Source organism: Hydra vulgaris, chromosome 06, assembly GCF_038396675.1.
Source record: "Hydra vulgaris chromosome 06, alternate assembly HydraT2T_AEP".
Lineage (NCBI taxonomy): Eukaryota > Metazoa > Cnidaria > Hydrozoa > Anthoathecata > Hydridae > Hydra > Hydra vulgaris.
In genome coordinates, this window is record NC_088925.1 from 9,779,208 (window position 1) to 9,798,795 (window position 19,588).

Sequence of the window (19,588 nt, forward strand, 5' to 3'; positions counted from 1 at the left end):
TTACTTAACTTATAATCTGACCCAGTTAACTACTAGCTGAATTTGGCAATTTTTTTAGTTTTGTTATAAAAAGTTCAATTTAATAAATTTTTTATTGTTAAAATTTTTTTTTATGTAAGATAAAGAATCCTCAATATATATATATATATATATTTTTTGCAAACAGATGAATAGCTGTTCTAACTTCTCTTATATGTTCTTCATCACTCTAATATGATTTTTAAACTTTACAATGAGTTAAAGTTACCATTTTTACATTATTAAAATTTTGTGTTGGTGAATATGAATTACAAAAATAAATTTCTGAGTATTCGAAATTTAAAACAATTTGAAATTTTAAGTTTGTTTCTTTGAATTAAAATTTATTGGTTGTTGCTGTTTTTGTTGTTGTTGATGTTATTGTTGTCGTTTTTGTTGTTTTGTTGTTGTTGTTTTAGTTGTTGTTGTTGTTGTTGTTGTTGTTGTTGTTGTTGTTGTTGTTGTTGTTACTTTTTAACAGACTACAGTTAATAGGGAATTTGAAAAACATATAAGAGTGACCCTGAAAAAGAAATCAATACATCTATAATTGCATTTGCAAATCGAAAACACCTAGTTTTTAAAGAAATTGATAATTTAGTCTGTGGCTTTAGCATGTTTAATAAAAAATAATTATACATCACAAATTCTTGGAATATGTGTAAATATTTACAGTATTGCAGAGCCGACTTTGAATGTATTTTACTCTGATTTAAATATGCATAACATCACTACAGGTTAAAAAGGATATCAATTTGAAGAATTAACATTTTATGGCTTATATAAGTTAACTTTTTTCAAAACTTCGATGAGTTTTCATAAAATATGTAAACGACATTTTGGCATTTTTACTGAATCGGGTAAAATAGCATATCAAAATGCGAATAACACAGGTAAGCAAAAGCATCAAGTTTTACGTAGATTTTATTAGCTAAAGCAGATTGCTTCAAAATACTTGAAGAGAAATTTACACTGTAAAAAATATAATCCAATTAAGTGATATTTCTTGTCCCTAGTTAAAAAACTTCACAAAAGTATATAAAATGTTATTTGAACAGATAAGTAAGTTTATTTTAAGATTATCTGACTAAATATTTTATTTAAAAAACTGTTCATCTGCGGATTGCAACAAGTTAAATATACCCTTTTTATACTGATTTATATTTTATACTGGTTTATGCTTAAAAAAAGTATAACTATGTAATATTAGATGTCGTGTGTTAAAAAAAACTTTAGATAAGTAATATTATTTTACTATAAATTTTATTAAAATAAATTTACAAGCCTTCTTGTGAGTAAAATTTCTTTGATTAGTAATTAAAGTCAAATTTACTTTTTCGAAATTTTTTTCAAATTTTGTCAAGCTTTACAACAGTAAACTTTACTTTTGTCAAGCTTCACAACAGCAAATTTTACTTTTGTCAAGCATTATAACAGTAAATATTACTTTTGTGAAATAATGAGTGAGTAAAATTACTGTTTTTTTAAATCATTCTATCAAAAGAAAAAAACTAAAAAAAATAGAAGATAATTTGTTGAACATAAAAATCGACCATTGCATCATTTTAAAATATTCGTACATTACTTTCCTTCAATTATTCGTACATTCGTGCAACATCAAAACATAGAATCATAACTTAAAGACCGTATTTGCAAATCCAAAGGCTCTTAGTTGCAAAAATGAACTTAATAAAAACTCTGAAATTTTAACAGACCTACAAATAAAATAAATGGTGTACCCTTATTTATGGAAAATTTATTTTGTTTAAATCACAGCTCATAATATTATTTTGTCTCATACATTTACATACTTTTTCATTTGTAATTTTAATTATAGCAATAATATAATGTAACCATTAGAAACAAACCGTAAAAATTACGTTATTTACTCGTACTAGCATTATTTTACTTTTTAAAAAACATAAATAAATTTCATTAAAATAAAAATGTTTTTTCTAAAAATTATTGTTGTGCTTCTACTCCTTTATCAAGTTCTCTTGGATTGATTTGCTACAATAAATTTTCAGAAAATTGTCGAAATAATAGCAGTCAGCTGTTATTTAGCTCCTTGCTACAAAACGTTGGCTTGTATTAGCTTGAAACTTACAATAATGTCAGCTATCTTCGCTGCTTCTGCTCACATGTCTAAGCTGGTTAATTAGCATTTTAAACTCTATTTGCAAAAAAATTTTTTGCGATGAAAGTTACTTGTCTTTACTACATTGGCGACAATTACACTCAATAGGGTTTTGAACTTTTAGTTTTTTTACAACATTCATATCATTTTCTTTACAGTTTAAGTCTATTTCAAATTCTTGAAACAAAATAGGTTGGCAACATGCGCAAAAACCTACACTATTTTTTCCATTTACATCCGGTAATCCTGAATTTGAATGGCAAGCACCAATACATTTGTTCATGCGTAATTTCCTTGCGTAACATCCCGGAACGTTAATTTTTTCAGCGTTGACCGAAACAGCAGAACAATGGTAGCTCGTTTCCTGATTTAACAATCTAGTAAATGTTTCCTCTTTAATATTTGTACTTTCTGTAGTACTACTATTTCGCTCTTCATTTACTATAACTCTGGCTTTAAATAGAGGAAAGACAAATATAAACAAAACGTAAAAGAACATTTCTTTGTGTTTTTACTTAATCACTTTAAGAAAAAGCCAGTCCAGGTTTCTTGTTCGAACTGCAAAAAGAAAGTTTTTAATGTTTATTTGCGTCTTTGACGTTTGATAAGCCATTTACTATGTTAATACAATTATTTGTTTGCTTTTTAAGTATCAACACATTACTTTTTTAGGGATAAAAAACGTCGTTTTGCTTGTGTAATGATTGTTATTGATGTGATTATAATTATATAGTTTGATATAAAAACTAAAATAACTTTTATTAATTCCTGTCGGATGTCCGTTTTCATTTATATATGCATGAACAATATTAAAAAAGTATTCATTTAAAAGTTTATTAAAAAAGTATTAAGAACGTATGTTTATACATATTATAGATATTTATACATATTATATATGCTTTGAATTAAAGGATGGACAATTATTTTAAAGCCACACCTAAACTTTTGTTAAACTGTTATTTACTTGAAAAAAATTTAATACTATTTTTTTTTTGTTTTTTTTTTTACATGTTACATAAAAATTGCAGTTTAAAGAAATTTTATTTATTTTTGTTCTAATTAAAGTTTTCTGAAAATATTATTAAAATGTTTCATCCATAAAAATAAATATTTAAAAGGCTCCGAAAGAAAATTAACTAATGTGAAAGTAATACGATACGAAAAAGCACTATGCAAAGTACCAACGTTACCAAGTACATTGCTTTTTTAGCGCAACAAAAAACACATTTTACGCAAAATAAAAAACTATAAGAATTTTATTAAAATAAGTTTTTAAGACCTCAAAATAAACAGAACATGTGTCTTCAGTTTTTTTTATTCTAATTCTGTTTCAGGTTGAAAATTTTTACACAAAAAAAATCTTCTTTTTTTTTTTCATTCTAACAATTTCTATGTAAACAGTAATCTATTTCTGTAGTTGTTTTTAATATTATTTTAAATGTAAATATCAGGTAACCAAAAAAGTTCGTGCGGTTTTTCCGTATATAATAAAAACACACAAAACGACAAAAGTAAGTACATTTATTCATCAAAATAGTCACCATTAGCATCTAAAACCTTTTCCCAACGTAAAACAAGCTTGTTTATTCCACTTCTAAAAAATTCTCGGTCCTTTGAGTCTATAAAAGCTTTCAACTCCATTTCAACCGCGTCCTGGTCTCGGAACTGCTGTCCTTTTAAATGATTTCCCAGGGAAAGGAAAAAATGGAAATCAGTAGGGGAGAGGTCTGGCGAGTATGGTGGATAAGGCAAACTCTCCCAACCAAGGCTTTGGAGCTTGTCCTGAGTCACGCGAGCGGTGTGCGGTCTCGCGTTGTCGTGGAGAAGCAGAACTCCTCTCCTGTGCACCAGTGCAGGCTGCTTTACAAGCAACAGGTCGTGAACTCGTTGCAGCTGTGCTGAGTAGACCAGTCCAGTGATGGTTTGGCCTGTTGGGAGCAGCTCGTAATGCACCACACCAGCTGTAGTCCATCAAATGCAGAGCAAAACCTTCCGCTCGTGGAGATCGGGCTTGGGTGTCTTTGGGATGGGGTCATCGGGGGACAACCAATGGTAGCAACGCTTGGTATTGTTGTACACAATCCATTTTTCGTTGCATGTCAATAAACGATCAAGAAAAGGCTCAACATTGTGGCGTGATATAAGTGATGTGCAGATCGTAAGCCGTTGCTTCTTGTTGTCGATCGACAATTTGTGCGGAACCCACCGACTCAGCTTCCACGCTTTCCCAATCGCATGCAGATGCAGGCGGATGGTTTCAACACTCACAGCAAACCTCACTGCAAGTTCTTGGCAAGTTTGGCTGGAGTCAGACTCGACAGCGTCCTTCAGTTCATCCTCATCAACCAACAATGGGCGTCCAGAACGCGGCAGGTCTTCGATGGACTCATCTCCCGAAGAGAATCGCTGAAACCACTTCTGTGCTGTGCGTTCACTTACTGTACCTTCTCCAAATGCTGTGCAGATGTTTTTGGCCGCTTGTGTTGCATTCCTTCCAAGTTTGAACTCGTAAAGTAAGCAAGATCGAATAATCGTTGGTTGGGTTGCCATCCTTTCTTTACACAAAACCTTTCCTGGAAGCTCGTTACAAGCCTACACTATATATGCAGCAACTGCGCGTGACACACGCGTTCTATTACGCAACAAAGCTACTTGCCTTTTGCGATGTGGGTGTTGTAAAAAATGCTTAAAACAATTCAATTACCAAAAACCGCACGAACTTTTTTGGTTACCTAATAGTTTTTGTTCTGTTTTTTATATCCAAAAAAAAAAATGTGGTTTTAAACTTTTTTTTTTTAAGTAGAAAAGAGTTATCTAAATAGCAAGGAGTATTTGTAAACTTTTTTATCTTTTTATAAATGTTATTATTTATTTATAAATTCTATTACTTTTATGCTATCTTTACAGTAAACTTTTATAAAAAACTTTATTTTAGATTTTATTGTAAAATTTCAAAGATAATGTTTTAATTTTGCTTCTTAAGTTGTGTAATAAAAACTCGCAAAGTTAGTTACTTTAGTTATTGCGCGAATTTAGTTAGCTACCGTCAAATTAGTTAGCTACCGTCAAATTAGTTAGCTACCGTCAAATTACTTAACAACTGCCACATTAGTTAACAATAAAAATAAAAGTTTATTGTTAAGTTAACAGTTAAAATAAAAGTTTTCAAAAATGTTTTGTTCACTCGGAATCCGGGTTTAAAATTTAGAGATTTTTTGAAAATTTTTAGAAGTTTAGCTTTTGCCACCTCTAGATCCTTTTTTTGGCAAGGTAAAAAGTTGCACATATCTTTTGTAGTTAATATCAGACGTAACCCAAAAGCTCTCTCAGAAAAATATAAAAAAGTTGCGTGACACTGTGCGGTTGGCTAACTATCAATAGTTCAAAAACATTTAGTTTTGTCAATTTTTAATGGGAGTTTGTTCTAAAGGGGAAGTGTTGCACACGATTTTTTTTTCAGGATTTGTAAGTATCGAAGGTATTGAGTCTAAAAATGCAAAGAAAGTTATGTGATACCTAAGGCCTATTCATATATTAAGGCTTGAAATTGAAAAAAAATGTTATAGTATACTTACAAAATGACCCATTACAGCAGAGGCGCTAAGTGTTGTAAAAATGTAAACATGTCCAAATGTCAATACAACATGGTCCTAACATAATAATAAAAAAAACTTGTGTGATTTTGTCACACACATGATATAACATGAATTAAAAACTAAACAAAAATCGAAAAGCAAGAAAACTAAATTGCTAATTAAATGAAACATAAATCAAACATTTAAATGTATTTCCATTTAAAAATTAGTTGTTCATTTAGAAATAGAGTCATTTACTCACATGAAACAAATTATCCACCACTTTACACATATTATCCACCACTTTACACATATTATCCACCACTTTACACATATATTTTACTCTACTGTAGTAAGTTTCTCTAAGAATGGTGATATGACTGTATAGTCTTCTTTGGAAATGAATAATCGCCACAACCATTGATTAGTCACCAATGCTGTTTTTTAATGTTAAACAAATAATTATTAAACTGAAGATATTTGGAATCTACCTTAAGTTTAATATTTAAAAATTTAAAATTTTGATGTTGAAAATTTTAAATTGTTTTGTTTTTTTATCTTTAAGGTCTACCTTAGAGAAAACCTTATTTCTTTACCTTGTCTTTTTAATATCAAGCATTTCCAACAATTCTCGTATGGAAATTTATATAGGTTAAAACAATATAATTGGCAAAATAAGAACCAATAGGTTTTGACGTGCATTAGATAAAGATGGAGAGGTTAAGGCTATCGCTCTTGACATTTCTAAAGCTTTTGATAAAGTTTGGCATGCTGGTCTTCTCCATTAGCTTTCTTCTTACGGTATATCTGGTAACATCTTTAAGACTGTTAAGTTCTTCTTTTCTAATCGTAGTATAAAAGTTGTCTTCGATGGACAGCACTCTTCTCCACATCCTGTAACTTCAGGGGTTCCTCAAGGTTTAATCCTTAGCCCTATACTCTTTTTAATTTACATTAACGATTTTCAAGATATTCTCATATCAAAGGTAGCATTGTTTGCCAATGATACTGCCATTTATTCTTGTCATGATAAGAAGCCAACACTCTCTAATTGCTTGGAGGGGGCATTTGAGCTTGCAAAGGATCTCACTTCTGCTACAGCATGGGGCTCACAGTGGCTGGTGAACTTTAATTTAGATAAAGCTCAATTTTTTTCAGCCAATCATTATTGCAATAATTTAGATCTTCCTATATTTATGAACGGTGATGTACTTGATGAGTCATCTACCTTTCATCTTCTAGGATTACCTCTTACTTTCGATCTTTCTTGGAAACCGCATATCAAATCAGTTGCAAAATTAGCATCTGCTAAGGTTGCATCCCTTTATCGAGCTTGAACTTTCTTACTTCGGATTCTATTTTCTATCTTTATAAATCTCAAATCCGGCCTTGTATGGAACACTGTTGCCATATCTGGGGCGGATCTTCTAATGATGCCCTTTCTCTTTTAGACAAGGTGCAAAAATGCATTGTAAACATAGTTGGACCTGCTCCTACAACCAACCTTCAACCATTACTACATCGTCGTAATGTTGCTTCTGTTTCTCTTTTCTACAAATACTATAATGGGCACTCCTCTAAAGAGCTAGTGTCTCCTGCGCCATCTACTAAAATTCATTCTTGTGTTACTCATCATTCAATTAAGTCTCATTCTTTTTCTGTGACTGTTCCTAAGTGCTCCAAAAACTCTTATTTGTCTAATTTTTTTCCTCGAACATCAGTTCTTAAGAATTCGCTTCTTTCGTTTTGCTTTCCTGATTCAAATAACTTGCAATCTTCCAAGTTGTCTGTCAATCCTTCTCTTGCTCTACAATCTTCATCTTTTCTCTTAGCTCTACAATCTTCATCTTTTCTCCAGTAACTTCCAACTCTAATAGTGGTTGCTTGTAGCCTTGTTAGAAGCGAGAATGTTAAAAAAAAAAAAAAACAACTGCTAAGCAAAAATTTTTTTAGATGTTTTAAAGCATACCTTTGTTAGCAGAGAATTAATCAAGCGGTTGATTCCACTTCACCTGGAATTTTACACCATTGAAATGTATGTATTTTGGTCTTGTTTACTTTTACTGCGTATTGCGTAATTAAACACAGATTAGCTACATGTATTAAAAAAAACAAAAAAAACATTTGAAGGGGAGTTCACGCATCCTTTCTTATTGATGTTATAAAACCTGTCCAGAGATGTTTTCGAACCACGGATCTCTACCCATTCAAGAGCTATACCTCTCACTTTATATATTTTTAATTTATAAGCAAAAAATATTATATTAATTGTTTTAAAAGCTCTCTATAGATGAAACATTATTGTTACAAATTTAATATAAGATCTTTATTCAGAGACAGTTGTTTAAATCGTTTTTTCTGTTCATTTTTCTAAAACCCTAACTCTTTTTTAATAAATAAATAATTTACCTCAACGTATCTAGATAATTGAATGTGAACACCGTTTCAAGTAATTTTTCATAGACGGGAGCATGTTAATAGGTCTCATATCTTAAGAAGCCACAACTGATATTACCTTTGGAATAGACATTATAGTAGAAATTTTCCATTTATCAGGTTCTAAACCAGTCTGCAACGGTAGATCATTTAATTTCGTAAGTTTATTTTTAATTGAAGGATATGTATTTTTTTTAACAATTTTTAGATACATCCATTTCTTAACTAATTTTTTGTTGTTATTGCATGTTCAATAAAAGTTGACCAGGTGTTTCCTGAAACATATATTTGAACTTATATAAATGTTATTTTTGACCCTAACATGGTTTTAACTTTATATTTTCTAGAGCTTTTTATTGTATTTTGGATGGTATTGACTATTGACTTGATACTTTCATCTTCAAATTCAATGCTTTCCCATACACATTTATTTTTATCTGATGTATCATTAATTTTTCTTAAAGCTCTCCAAATGATTTTAGTATCACCATGTCCACTTTATTTTTATAATATTTGGTTTTAATTTTCTTGATATGGAAGCTTTTAAATTTCTGTTCTTTTTTGTATTTTCTTTATTGTGTTTGACATATTGTATTATCAATACTTTCTTTCTTCATATTTAAAAATTTCCTCCATTCATAGTTTACCTGTTTTGATATTATTAATCATTACAATTGTCTTTACGTTAACATTTAATTACTTCATGTCTTTATCACTTACTTTAATTTCATTTCTCATTATAATTTTCTCTTTTAGTTTATTATAATCTATATTGTCATAGAATTTAATAGTTTCATATTTACAAACACGTTGGCATATTTCTTAACTTTAATATCAAATTTATATTTGACACTTATTATGTCACAATATGATATATTTGTCTTAACAGATTCATCACTTTCTATATCCATATTGAGTTGTCAAAAAATTTGATCAAATCAGGTTCTTGTATATTCAGTAATTCTTGTAGGTACATTAGAATTGTTTATGATCTTTATATCAAGAATCTTGCTATCATTCTTCCATTTTTTTTGAAAAGTTATTTTCTTTTAAATATCAATATTGAAATCTCCCATAACATCAACTTCTTTTTACTTAATGCTTACATTACTTATATAATAGAATTCAATAAGTTCGTAAATCAAGTTTTGACGAGAAGACCCAGTTAGTATATTTGTTCTATTTAATATAATTAGAACCTGCTCCATTATATTTACTAGAACACATTTACTAGAACACATTTACTAGAACACATTTACTAGAACACATTTACTAGAACACATTTACTAGAACACATTTACTAGAACACATTTACTAGAACACATTTACTAGAACACATTTACTAGAACACATTTACTAGAACACAATTAAATGTTCTATTAGTCTTTTGTAGCTATCTATTTTGTTTTTTAATCCTTTCTTTTATCGCTTTTTACATGTACAACGTGAAAGTTACGGTCATTTGTATAATGATCATATCAAATCTGAGATAATTTAGTATTTTCTCTGTAGCAGGGGATGCAATATTTAAGTCTCCCATTTAAAGAATCCCTTTGATTTGTGTTCATAAACAAAATATTGGCAGATATTGGCAATATTTGAACAATATTTGTTCAAATATTGCCAAAGAAAAATATAAACGTAGAACAACGTTCTATGTTTATATTTTTCTTACAGTTACATTTTGGTAGTTTAGATTGAATTAAATTAGTCTTTTTTGAATAAATCTATTCATTAGAGTGTTTATCAACATTAAAAAAATAATCACTTTTTATGTACCATTTTAAACTATTTTTCACTTGCTTTAATGACTGGAACGTTTATCATCAGATATGGTAGTTTTTATCATCAAGTTTTTATTTATACCATCAAAGAGCATTTTTTTGTTAAGTATGTACTTTATTAAAGGGAGAACTGATTATTCCTGTTAAAATTCAACAGTTATCATTTGAAGCAAGTTGATGTGATCCCTACTTTTCCTTTTGTTTTTATCTTTATACTTGACTTAGGCAATAACAATATAGTCAGAAAATCATCACTTTCCATTCATACTAACAAGAGTTTATTGATTTTTCTTGCAGTATTCAATACTGGACATCTGCATGGCAAATTCGATAATGGTTATCTAATATGTACACAAAAATGATTTTATGCAGTTTTTTCAATATTTCCCAAATCTGCATTATTAGTTTAATGTGTGTGCCCTAAAATCATGAATTTCATATTAATGGTTTCAATATACTTATACTTGAGTCAACTTTATTAAACTCAAAGCAACATTGATAATGTGGTTCTTTCGGCCACACAATTTGCTTTAAATTATTATATGTTTACAAAGGTTTAGCTTAAAATTCTTAGTAAGAAATACAGAGATCTTGAGATCCATTGTCTTGTCCAAGACATAGGTGTATCCTACCTTTTTCGCCCTTTTGTATATATGCCATATTGTAAAGTCCTCAGTCATAGCAATACATATTTCTATTTCTAATTTTAGGAATCGGAGGACTTTCTGCAGATCAAAAGTCAATGTGTAAGCATTTACGTTTTTTTAGCAGGTATGCTGTTTGCTTTTTGGCAGACATGTATCTTTTAAGCTTTAGCCAAATAAAGAACATGACCCCTATTTAACACCACTTTTTTTTCTGGATTTCAACAAACATCAAACTTTTGCTTGTAATTGGCCTAATATTGTATGGAATTCTAAATCTTTAATAATGCTACTTGACAGGGTTGATTTCATTTTCGTGGCACCTGAAATAATCTAAAGCTGAAATATTTTGGAGACTTAAACACTGGGTATAAAATTTTCCTATTTGTGTTATCCTATTTGTGGACGCCCTGCAAAGCATCAAAAGCTGGGTTCATGCTAAATATACTCTTGTGTAAACGAAATAGTCGATTAACAGCGCAAGAAATACTACCTAGCTTCAATGCCGCTCATGTTAAAATTATTTTAGAAAAGACTGTACAACATCGTTCAAAAGTTGATTGCTTGAATGGTAGAGTAGCTATTCTAAAACCTAATTTAAAAGCATTTAATAAAAAAAACGCTTTAATAAACTCAAGCTCATAAAAATTGGACAGAAATGGACTTGCGAAAGTTATTGAACGAACAAATTCAAACTTGTTGTTTTTAGAACAAAATGAAAACTTTAAATGAGACAAATGCTCCTAACCAGATTGATAATCTTGTGAAAGTAAATGAAATTCTCGACAAGAAAAGATATCATAAGATATTTTGTAGAAATTTCACACTATGTGAAATACGTCTAATATGGAGCGCGGGTTCAACTGCAACAAAATAATGATTCAAAACACACATTAACTATTGTACAAACTATAGCGGAAAACTCAAAATTATGATATGGTTCCCATAATCACCAGACCTTGTTTGTGAGGTACAAAATATGTGCCTTAAATCAACAACTCGTTTGTGGTCAATTTAACAACATGCGTGGAAAGATAACACAATTAAAATTTAGTACATTTAGGTTAAAAATTTGAATACTTTAAAAATTTTATTTGCATGATATTAAGGACTAATAAACAGACTTATCTACAAAGAGAAAAAATATTTTGGTCTACATTTTGACGAGAAAATCAACTTTTTACGGAAAAGAGCAGGCGTGACCCCCTTTCCTATAAATTTGTGGTCTACAATGTTTTGCATGATTTTTTTTAGTTTTCTTAAACAAGTAATTTTAAAATTAAGTAAATTTATTTAACCCTCGGAATCAGGATTGGCATTCGGCAATGCCTTCCTTACTGTTGACCTAAAAAAGTATAGGGTCGACAAAAAATTGCCGACCTCGTCTCTATGTTTTGTAGTAACCGCTTTATGTTAATTTTTTTTTGAGACCTGATGCCGACCTCTAACAGTTTAAGGTTGGTAATTTACTGCCAGCCTCATTTTTCCTAATTCCAAGGGTTGCTTAATAAATGACTTTTTTAAAAAGAATATTTTGCATGGCCTAATTTATTTATACGGCCGGATATTTTGCATTTTGAAGGAAAAAATAGAAGGCCAGTTTTTAAAATCGTAATATTTCAAAAACTTAATACGTTTTGAACATTTTCAAATTTAATTTACTTTCTAAATTTAAAAAGTCCACACAAGTAGTATATATTCATGATTTTAGATATTAAACGAACATTATTTAAGAAGTAAATAAATACAGTCTTTATTTTAAAATTTAGAATTAGTATAATCAATGTAAGAAACGAGAACAGTTACAAAATTAGGTATGTTACATGAAATTTTTAAATTCATAAAATTCAAGGTTATTCCAAAAGTGAAAAAATTTTCAAAGTCAAACCACCCCACAAAACGTTATGACGTTTTAAGTACCGATTTTTTGATATTAGGATTTGTTGAAGAAACTGTGGTCAATATTAAGTTTTCAATAACTAAAACAATTATAACTTAATCAATTCTTATCCAAAAGCTATTATCTTGGCGCCAAAAGATAGATGCAAGAGTTATCTAAAAATGTATAAAGGTTTCTAAATTACGGGCGCATTTGGGGGCATGAGGGGGCACAAAACCACCACCCTTGCCGGCAATAATGACTAACTATATTTATAAAAAAGTGTTTTTTTTTTTAAATAAAAATGTTAAATTTTATATGCAAGATGATTTTGTAATTAGCTTTCAGACCACAGTCAAATATAGAAGTTTCATCATTGCCTTAGGGTGGATGTAAGGGTGGTGGTTTCAAACACCCTATTATCAAAAATGACTCTTTTTTTTATAAACATTTATCTTTGTAATTAAAAAGAAATCTAGCATTAAAATCAAAAATTATATTTTACTACTTTACAACATCACTAGCAGCGCACCCATTGTTTTAAGGGGTGTAGGTGGGAAGAGGCGTATCGTTGCCTTCCCCTCCCTTCCTTTACAATCAAAAAAAAAAAAAAAAAAAATCTATTTTTAATGAGTTTTGAAAAAATATTTAAAATGCTATTGATTAAAATAATAAAATTAATAAAATATAAAAAACGTTTTATATTATATATTAAACATTGGTAACAATAACAATCTAATAAAAAAATTGCAAGTTCCACTACTCGCCTTACATTTTTTTTTGCAAGTTCCACTACTCGCTATACATTTTTTTACAAGTTCAACTAATCGCTGCACATTTTTTTTGCAAGTTCCACTACTGACTCTACATTATTTTGCAAGTTCCGCAAGTTTGCAAGTACTCGCAGTACATTTTTTTATAAGTTCTACTACTATTTATACTCTACTACTACTATTCGTTGTATTTTTTTTTTTTTACAAGTTCCATTACTCGCTTTACATTTTTTTACAAGTTTTTTTACAAGTTCCACTACTTGCTGTACATTTTTTTTCAAGTTCCACTACTCGCTGCAAATTTTTTTAGCAAGTTCCACTACTTGCTTACATATTACCACATATAGCAATGTATTCATATTAGAAAAACATCAAATCACCGGATACAATGTCAACCAGCTGGAATTTTTTCATATAACGATCAACAGCTTTAAAATCATTTTTATCTCTAGTCCAGTAAGATATAGTGTATATAACGCCTTTCTGTGTTTTTTTAAGTTTTTCTGCTCTGCTATTATACAAGACTGTCATTGCTGTTTTGGTATCATACCATTCATGGCAAAGATTTCTCCGAAAAATTCTTTCACACATAACATCATTCAAGTTATTAATTTGCTTAGTAGATAAGTTTTTAAACAAATTCAGAATTTCACTGATACTTAAAATAAAAAATTATTTAATCGTAAAACTCATCATAATATTATACTCATAATAATAATTATTAATGTTAATAATATTATTACGAGTGTAAACTTATTAAATCTCCCCCCCCCCCTCGCCCTTCATCCCTACCGTTCCTTAAAAACGGAAAAAAAAAAAAATTCAGAAAACAGAAAATTGGGTACCAAAAGTGAAGTTAAAAATATGGGTAGTGCTCGTAAGTATTTTTCAATAAAATTGAAGCACAATTTAGAATGTACTATTTTTCATGCAAACACTCCTGAAAAGAAAAAAATAGTTGCAAATCGAAAAAAAGAAATTCAGGTAAAAATAAAAGATACACTCGGACTTATTGTTGATGTACCAAAAAGTGGTGGCTTTGGTACATCCAATGATGGAAACACAGCAAGAAGGGCATTTAGAAGCCATGAAGCGTTTGCTGAAATACTTGAAACTGATAAGGACCTTGTTAAAAGATTTTTCATTATTCTTTGTGTATTGTCTTGTAAGCACCCAATTGATCCAGATAAACTAGAAATATATTGCAAAGATACATTTAAAACATTGATGATTGTCCATTCACACCAGGTTGTAATGGACAAGCCAGTTCCAATTGGCCTCTTATCTAAAGAAGCCCAGGAAAGTAGAAACAACGATGTTAAAACTTTCGAGAACATTTACAAATTTTCTAGAAAAATTACAAATGAAGATGTAATGCAAAGATTACTCTGCTCATCAGATCCCTTTATTACTTCTATGAGGCGAACTTTTGAATCAAAGAAGGAACTTGCTCTTCCAGCAGAATGTTTAGACCTTCTTTCGTAATTTTTTTAACACAATTATATTCTTTATTGTATTCTTAATTGTAGTATTGATAACTCGGGTCCTAAATAAATTTACTTTATTTAAAGGAATCTGTAAAAAGCTGCATGTTTACATTAGCTTTAAGTAGGGATTTGACACCTGCTTTATTTTTGTTTTTTAAAAAATCAAACCTTTTATAATTATGTATTTTTAAATAGCTTAGTTTAGTAAAAAAAAAAAAAAAATTATAAATATTAAAGACAATTCATTTTTATTTGTAATCTCAGTGTAAAACCAAAATTGTGCGTTCTTTTTAAGTAGTCATATGTTCTTGTTGTGCTCCCATTGCATAAGATATTCATGTCTAGGTAATTATAAAATATGTGTCCTTGATGATTTTGCTTATTAATCGACCAGAAAGTCAAACTATTAAAATCAGTATTATGGAAATAAGTTTTATCATATCGATCTAAAAATAAATGTAAATGCAAAAAGTCACATGTTATGTCATGTGTTCTTGGTGTGTTATTTTAGAGTTTGTTTATTCTACACAATAATATTCGTAAGTGTACCATAAATCATGGAAATTATTAAATTAATTTAAACATTGTCATGTATCTACTTTTTGTCCTTGGTGTTGTCCTTGTGTTAAATGGTTTGTCTACTTTTTGCTACTCTTCATGTTTATGCAATCTATCAAGATGTGATAGATGTGTAATTTGTCCTCCAGAGAGTATTTAGCTAAAAGGTATTCCAAAAATGATTATGTTAAAATAAGTACGTTAAATGTAAGCTATGACGTTATGTGTTCATGGTGTTCTACACATGTATGATATTTATTCATTCAATAAAAATGTTTGATACATGCTGGTGACTATTTATAGTTAATAGAAAGTTGAAAGTTAAATATGAAATACGTATCACATGTTTATTATTCGTTATTTCCTTTGTCCTTGGTTTCATGTTATTTGTGTGTCCTTTACAGGTATGACAACTAACATTACAATGATAGTTATTGTTGGCCAGAGTATAATGAATATTTACCGAAAATTTAGCTCTTTAGCTTCAAAATCGACAAATATATGATTTTCGCCTCAAAAGTGACATGTAACTTCGGTCATTTAAGAAAAAATAGAAAAAAAAGTATGCAAAACTCAAATTTTACAATTTTTTTTTTTCTTAAATAATATTTGTAATTAGTTGGTAAATATGAACCTATAAAAAAAATAGTAATGTTTATATGCAAACTGCTGAAATAATTCTTTATCAATATAACATTTGTAATTAGTTCGTAAATATGAACCTTTTAAAAAAAAATAATGTTTTTATGCTAACTGCTAAAATAATTCTTTGTCAATATAATTTTCTGTATGTTTCAGAAAAAAATATTGAAAATTTTTATTTTTGGGTGATAAATAAATGTTAAAAGCTTAAGTGATCACTTAAACTTAAAATGATCACTTACTCGGTCACGTGACCGAGCTTAGGCGATTTTACGGTATCTAATAAAAAAAAAATTCCACAAATGTTTTTTCAATAATTAATAACGTCTTAATGTTTCCCGATAAACTGCTCTAAAAGACTGTTTAGGCATCGTCCATAAATTACGCAACGCAAAATACATTTAAAAAACAGAAGTACGAGATATTTAGCTCTTTTACGCGGCAATTTTCATTTAACTTAATAGGTTATTTTGATTTTTTATTTAAATTCAAGGCAAAACTTCTGCAAGGGAAAACTTTTATTCTTTTTATGTTTTTTTTATTATGAAAGTTTGCGCAACGTAATTTACGGTCGATTCCTTAAACGAATTGAAAAAAGTTTTAGCGTAACTTAAATTACGAAAGGCATAGGTGAAATCGTACGGTGAATACGTACGTAAAGTTCAAATAGTGTAACGCTTCTTAACAAGGCCTGATATATATATATATATATATATATATATATATATATATATATATATATATATATATATATATATATATATAAATTTTTAGCTTTTAACTGAACACTTAACTTACACCCTAACCCTGACAAGCAAGGCTGCTGCGGTTAGATATAAGTTAAGCACTGTACTTTATGGGTTGTCGTGGGTATCAAGCTTGGATTTTTTTGTTTAAAAAGCAAGCGCGCCACAACACCACGACTATTACTGTTATCAATAAAACTATTATAGTTTTCACTAAAATTCTTACAAACCCTGGCAATACTCTTCAGCAATATCATTTCAAACCCATTTTCTTGCATTTAAAATTCTTTTAAAAATATTTTCAATAATATTGAATCTCTCAAAGGAACTTATTGTTTTTTTTTCCATATTATCATCATACAAAATAAAATCACCATCTCCTCTTTGTTCGATATTTTTAAGCCTATTAAAGATTTGGACTTGCAAATCTTAAATCTGCTGAATATTATTCTGCAAATTTAAAAAAAAGCGTATCAAAATTCTAAAGAAGAATAAAATCAAAAAAAAATAGATACACGGATACATTCATGTATCAACAAGATACATGAATGTATCCAAGATACATGAATGCAACAACATTAAAAAATCTTTTAATTTCGAGAAATATTTTTTTAACAGTTTTATTATCATTGTTCCATAGTTGAGTGACTTAAATTGCCTTGCTGCTTAAGCCACTTAACTAATAATAGTCTTGCTGTTTTGTCTCCTAATGAAAATGATATTGAAAAAATTTATCAATAATTTTTTTTTCATGCAAATAAAAAAAACTCACGTTAAGTTGTCATCTCTTGAACTAAACTCCACCTTCACTAGTTTTACTTAACTTCTCAGCGCATTTACAACATTTTCTATCATCGTCGTAAACAATTTTATAAGAATTAGAAGCCACAGGTTACAAAAATTAGCTAGTTTCCTTTTTTTCTGTAACTTCCAACATGATCAAACCTAAATTCATTATATATATATATATATATATATATATATATATATATATATATATATATATATATATATATATATATATATATATATATATATATATATATATATATATCTATATATGTATATTCACTGTAACTTTATATTTGAACGGTTTTTTTTATTTCTTGATTTTGTTTGTTTTTTTTCTCATATATATTTAAGCATTTATTATAAACAACTAAGGCATTATTTTGATTTACTTACCTTAGTATTAATTATTTTGTCAGGAGGAAATATTTGAAGCCGGGCATATTTGAAGCTATGCTGCTGCTTTTAGCTTCTCTTATTCAGCGTGGTCGTTATTAACAACCGCTCTATCAGAAATGAAAACTAATTTGTTTTTGTTCGTTTGTTTTTTTGTTTATTAATAGATATTCATAAAACTGTTGTCTTGAATGAACTAATTTCAATTAGTCTATTTCAGACAACAGTTATTCGAGTTGGTTATTTCCAGATACAACTTTTAATTTGGTTAGATTGGTTTTTAACAACAACCACGCTGAAAATAAGAAGCCAAAATACGAAGCAGAATAAATTTGCAAAATGCAGAGCTATGTCTAAAGCAAGAACAATAAAATAAACAGTCTTTTAAAACAAATTAAAAATTAATTTTTCACACTTTTTAATAACTAAAAAAAGTTCAGTTTAAAATAGTAAAAGTTAAAGTAATTAACTTAAAAAAAATGGATTTCCATGACTACAATAACTTTCCACGACTACAACAACTTTTCATGACTACAACAGACGTTTAATTTATTTAATATAGCGAATTAAGTAGGGTGGTTCAAAAAAACAAACATTTTTGATTTAAAATTATATAGTCGATTGTAAAGAAAAGTGTTCTATATGATGAAATTACATCAAGTTCATTTTTTTTCTCGGTAAATTTTTGTTACTTTTTTTACTTAAAATTTTCAAAAATTAAAAGTAAAAAAAAATCACAAAAATGTAAATCACAATATTTAAACAACCAGATTCCAATCACATATTTAAAATTAGGCCCGTAGCAAGCTTTTTGTTTTTGTTTGAGAATTTAACTTTAAATAACACGGAGCAAACTCCAAATATTTATTCATGTTTATGTAAAATAAAAGCTTTGCAAAAATAATGCCGAAAATCGCATTATTTTGAGTCTGTTAACTATAAACCCCAAAAATAATGCCAAAAATCGCATTATTTTGAGTCTGTGAACTATAAACCCCTGTTTAACTCCCCTTCATGCCATTAGGACGAGAGGGACGTGTTTGTAACATTAATATATATATACTTTTTAACATTTTAAACTAAATTTAATTTCATTAACAAGTCTCTTATGTCGTGCAATAATCTCGTAGTGTTCAAAATTTATGACAAAATAAAATTTGAACAACATTCCCAATTATTTAGAGGATTTAAAATATCATCTTCAAGGTGGTCAACCCCAATTCAAAACGTATTAAATTTTTTTTTTTTTTTGCGATTTTATAAAAAGTGATTTTCTTTTATTTCAATCATTGTAGAACATAATTAGAGTACTTACATTTATCAAATTTGTACATAAGTTGGTCTAATTCATCTTAGGAATGATTAGGGTAGACTTTGTTTACCTAGCAACGCCCATAGCAACCATTTTTTTTCAAGATAATTGGTTGATTATCACCTCAAAAACCAATATACATTTAGTAATGGTATACTAAACAAACACTGTTAAGTCTTCTGTGGTTTTTTGGTAACTTTTTGCTATATTTTAAACTCCTTGCCGCGAAAGTTTGATATGTATAGCACTGTAGAATGCTGTGTAAAGTAACAACAGCAGTGTAAACTTTTCAAGTTATATTTACAAGTTATTCAACGATAAATTGATATAAAAGTAAAAAAAATTTGAAAAAATTTGAAGAGATTTATAAAATATATTTTAAAGAAAAGTACTTAGAAGAAACCAACTTGTT

At 28.8% G+C, this 19,588-nt stretch overlaps 1 long non-coding RNA gene across 1 annotated transcript in view; it reads left to right on the forward strand.

Moving 5' to 3' along the window:
* The first annotated feature begins 668 nt into the window (after positions 1 to 668).
* The window catches only part of LOC136081636 (uncharacterized), a 30,823-nt gene continuing 11,903 nt past the window's right edge, over positions 669 to 19,588 (forward strand). Inside the window, exons 1-2 of the long non-coding RNA XR_010638968.1 lie at positions 669 to 911; positions 10,661 to 10,696. This is a non-coding gene — a long non-coding RNA (uncharacterized LOC136081636). The remainder of the gene's footprint in view (positions 912 to 10,660; positions 10,697 to 19,588) is intronic.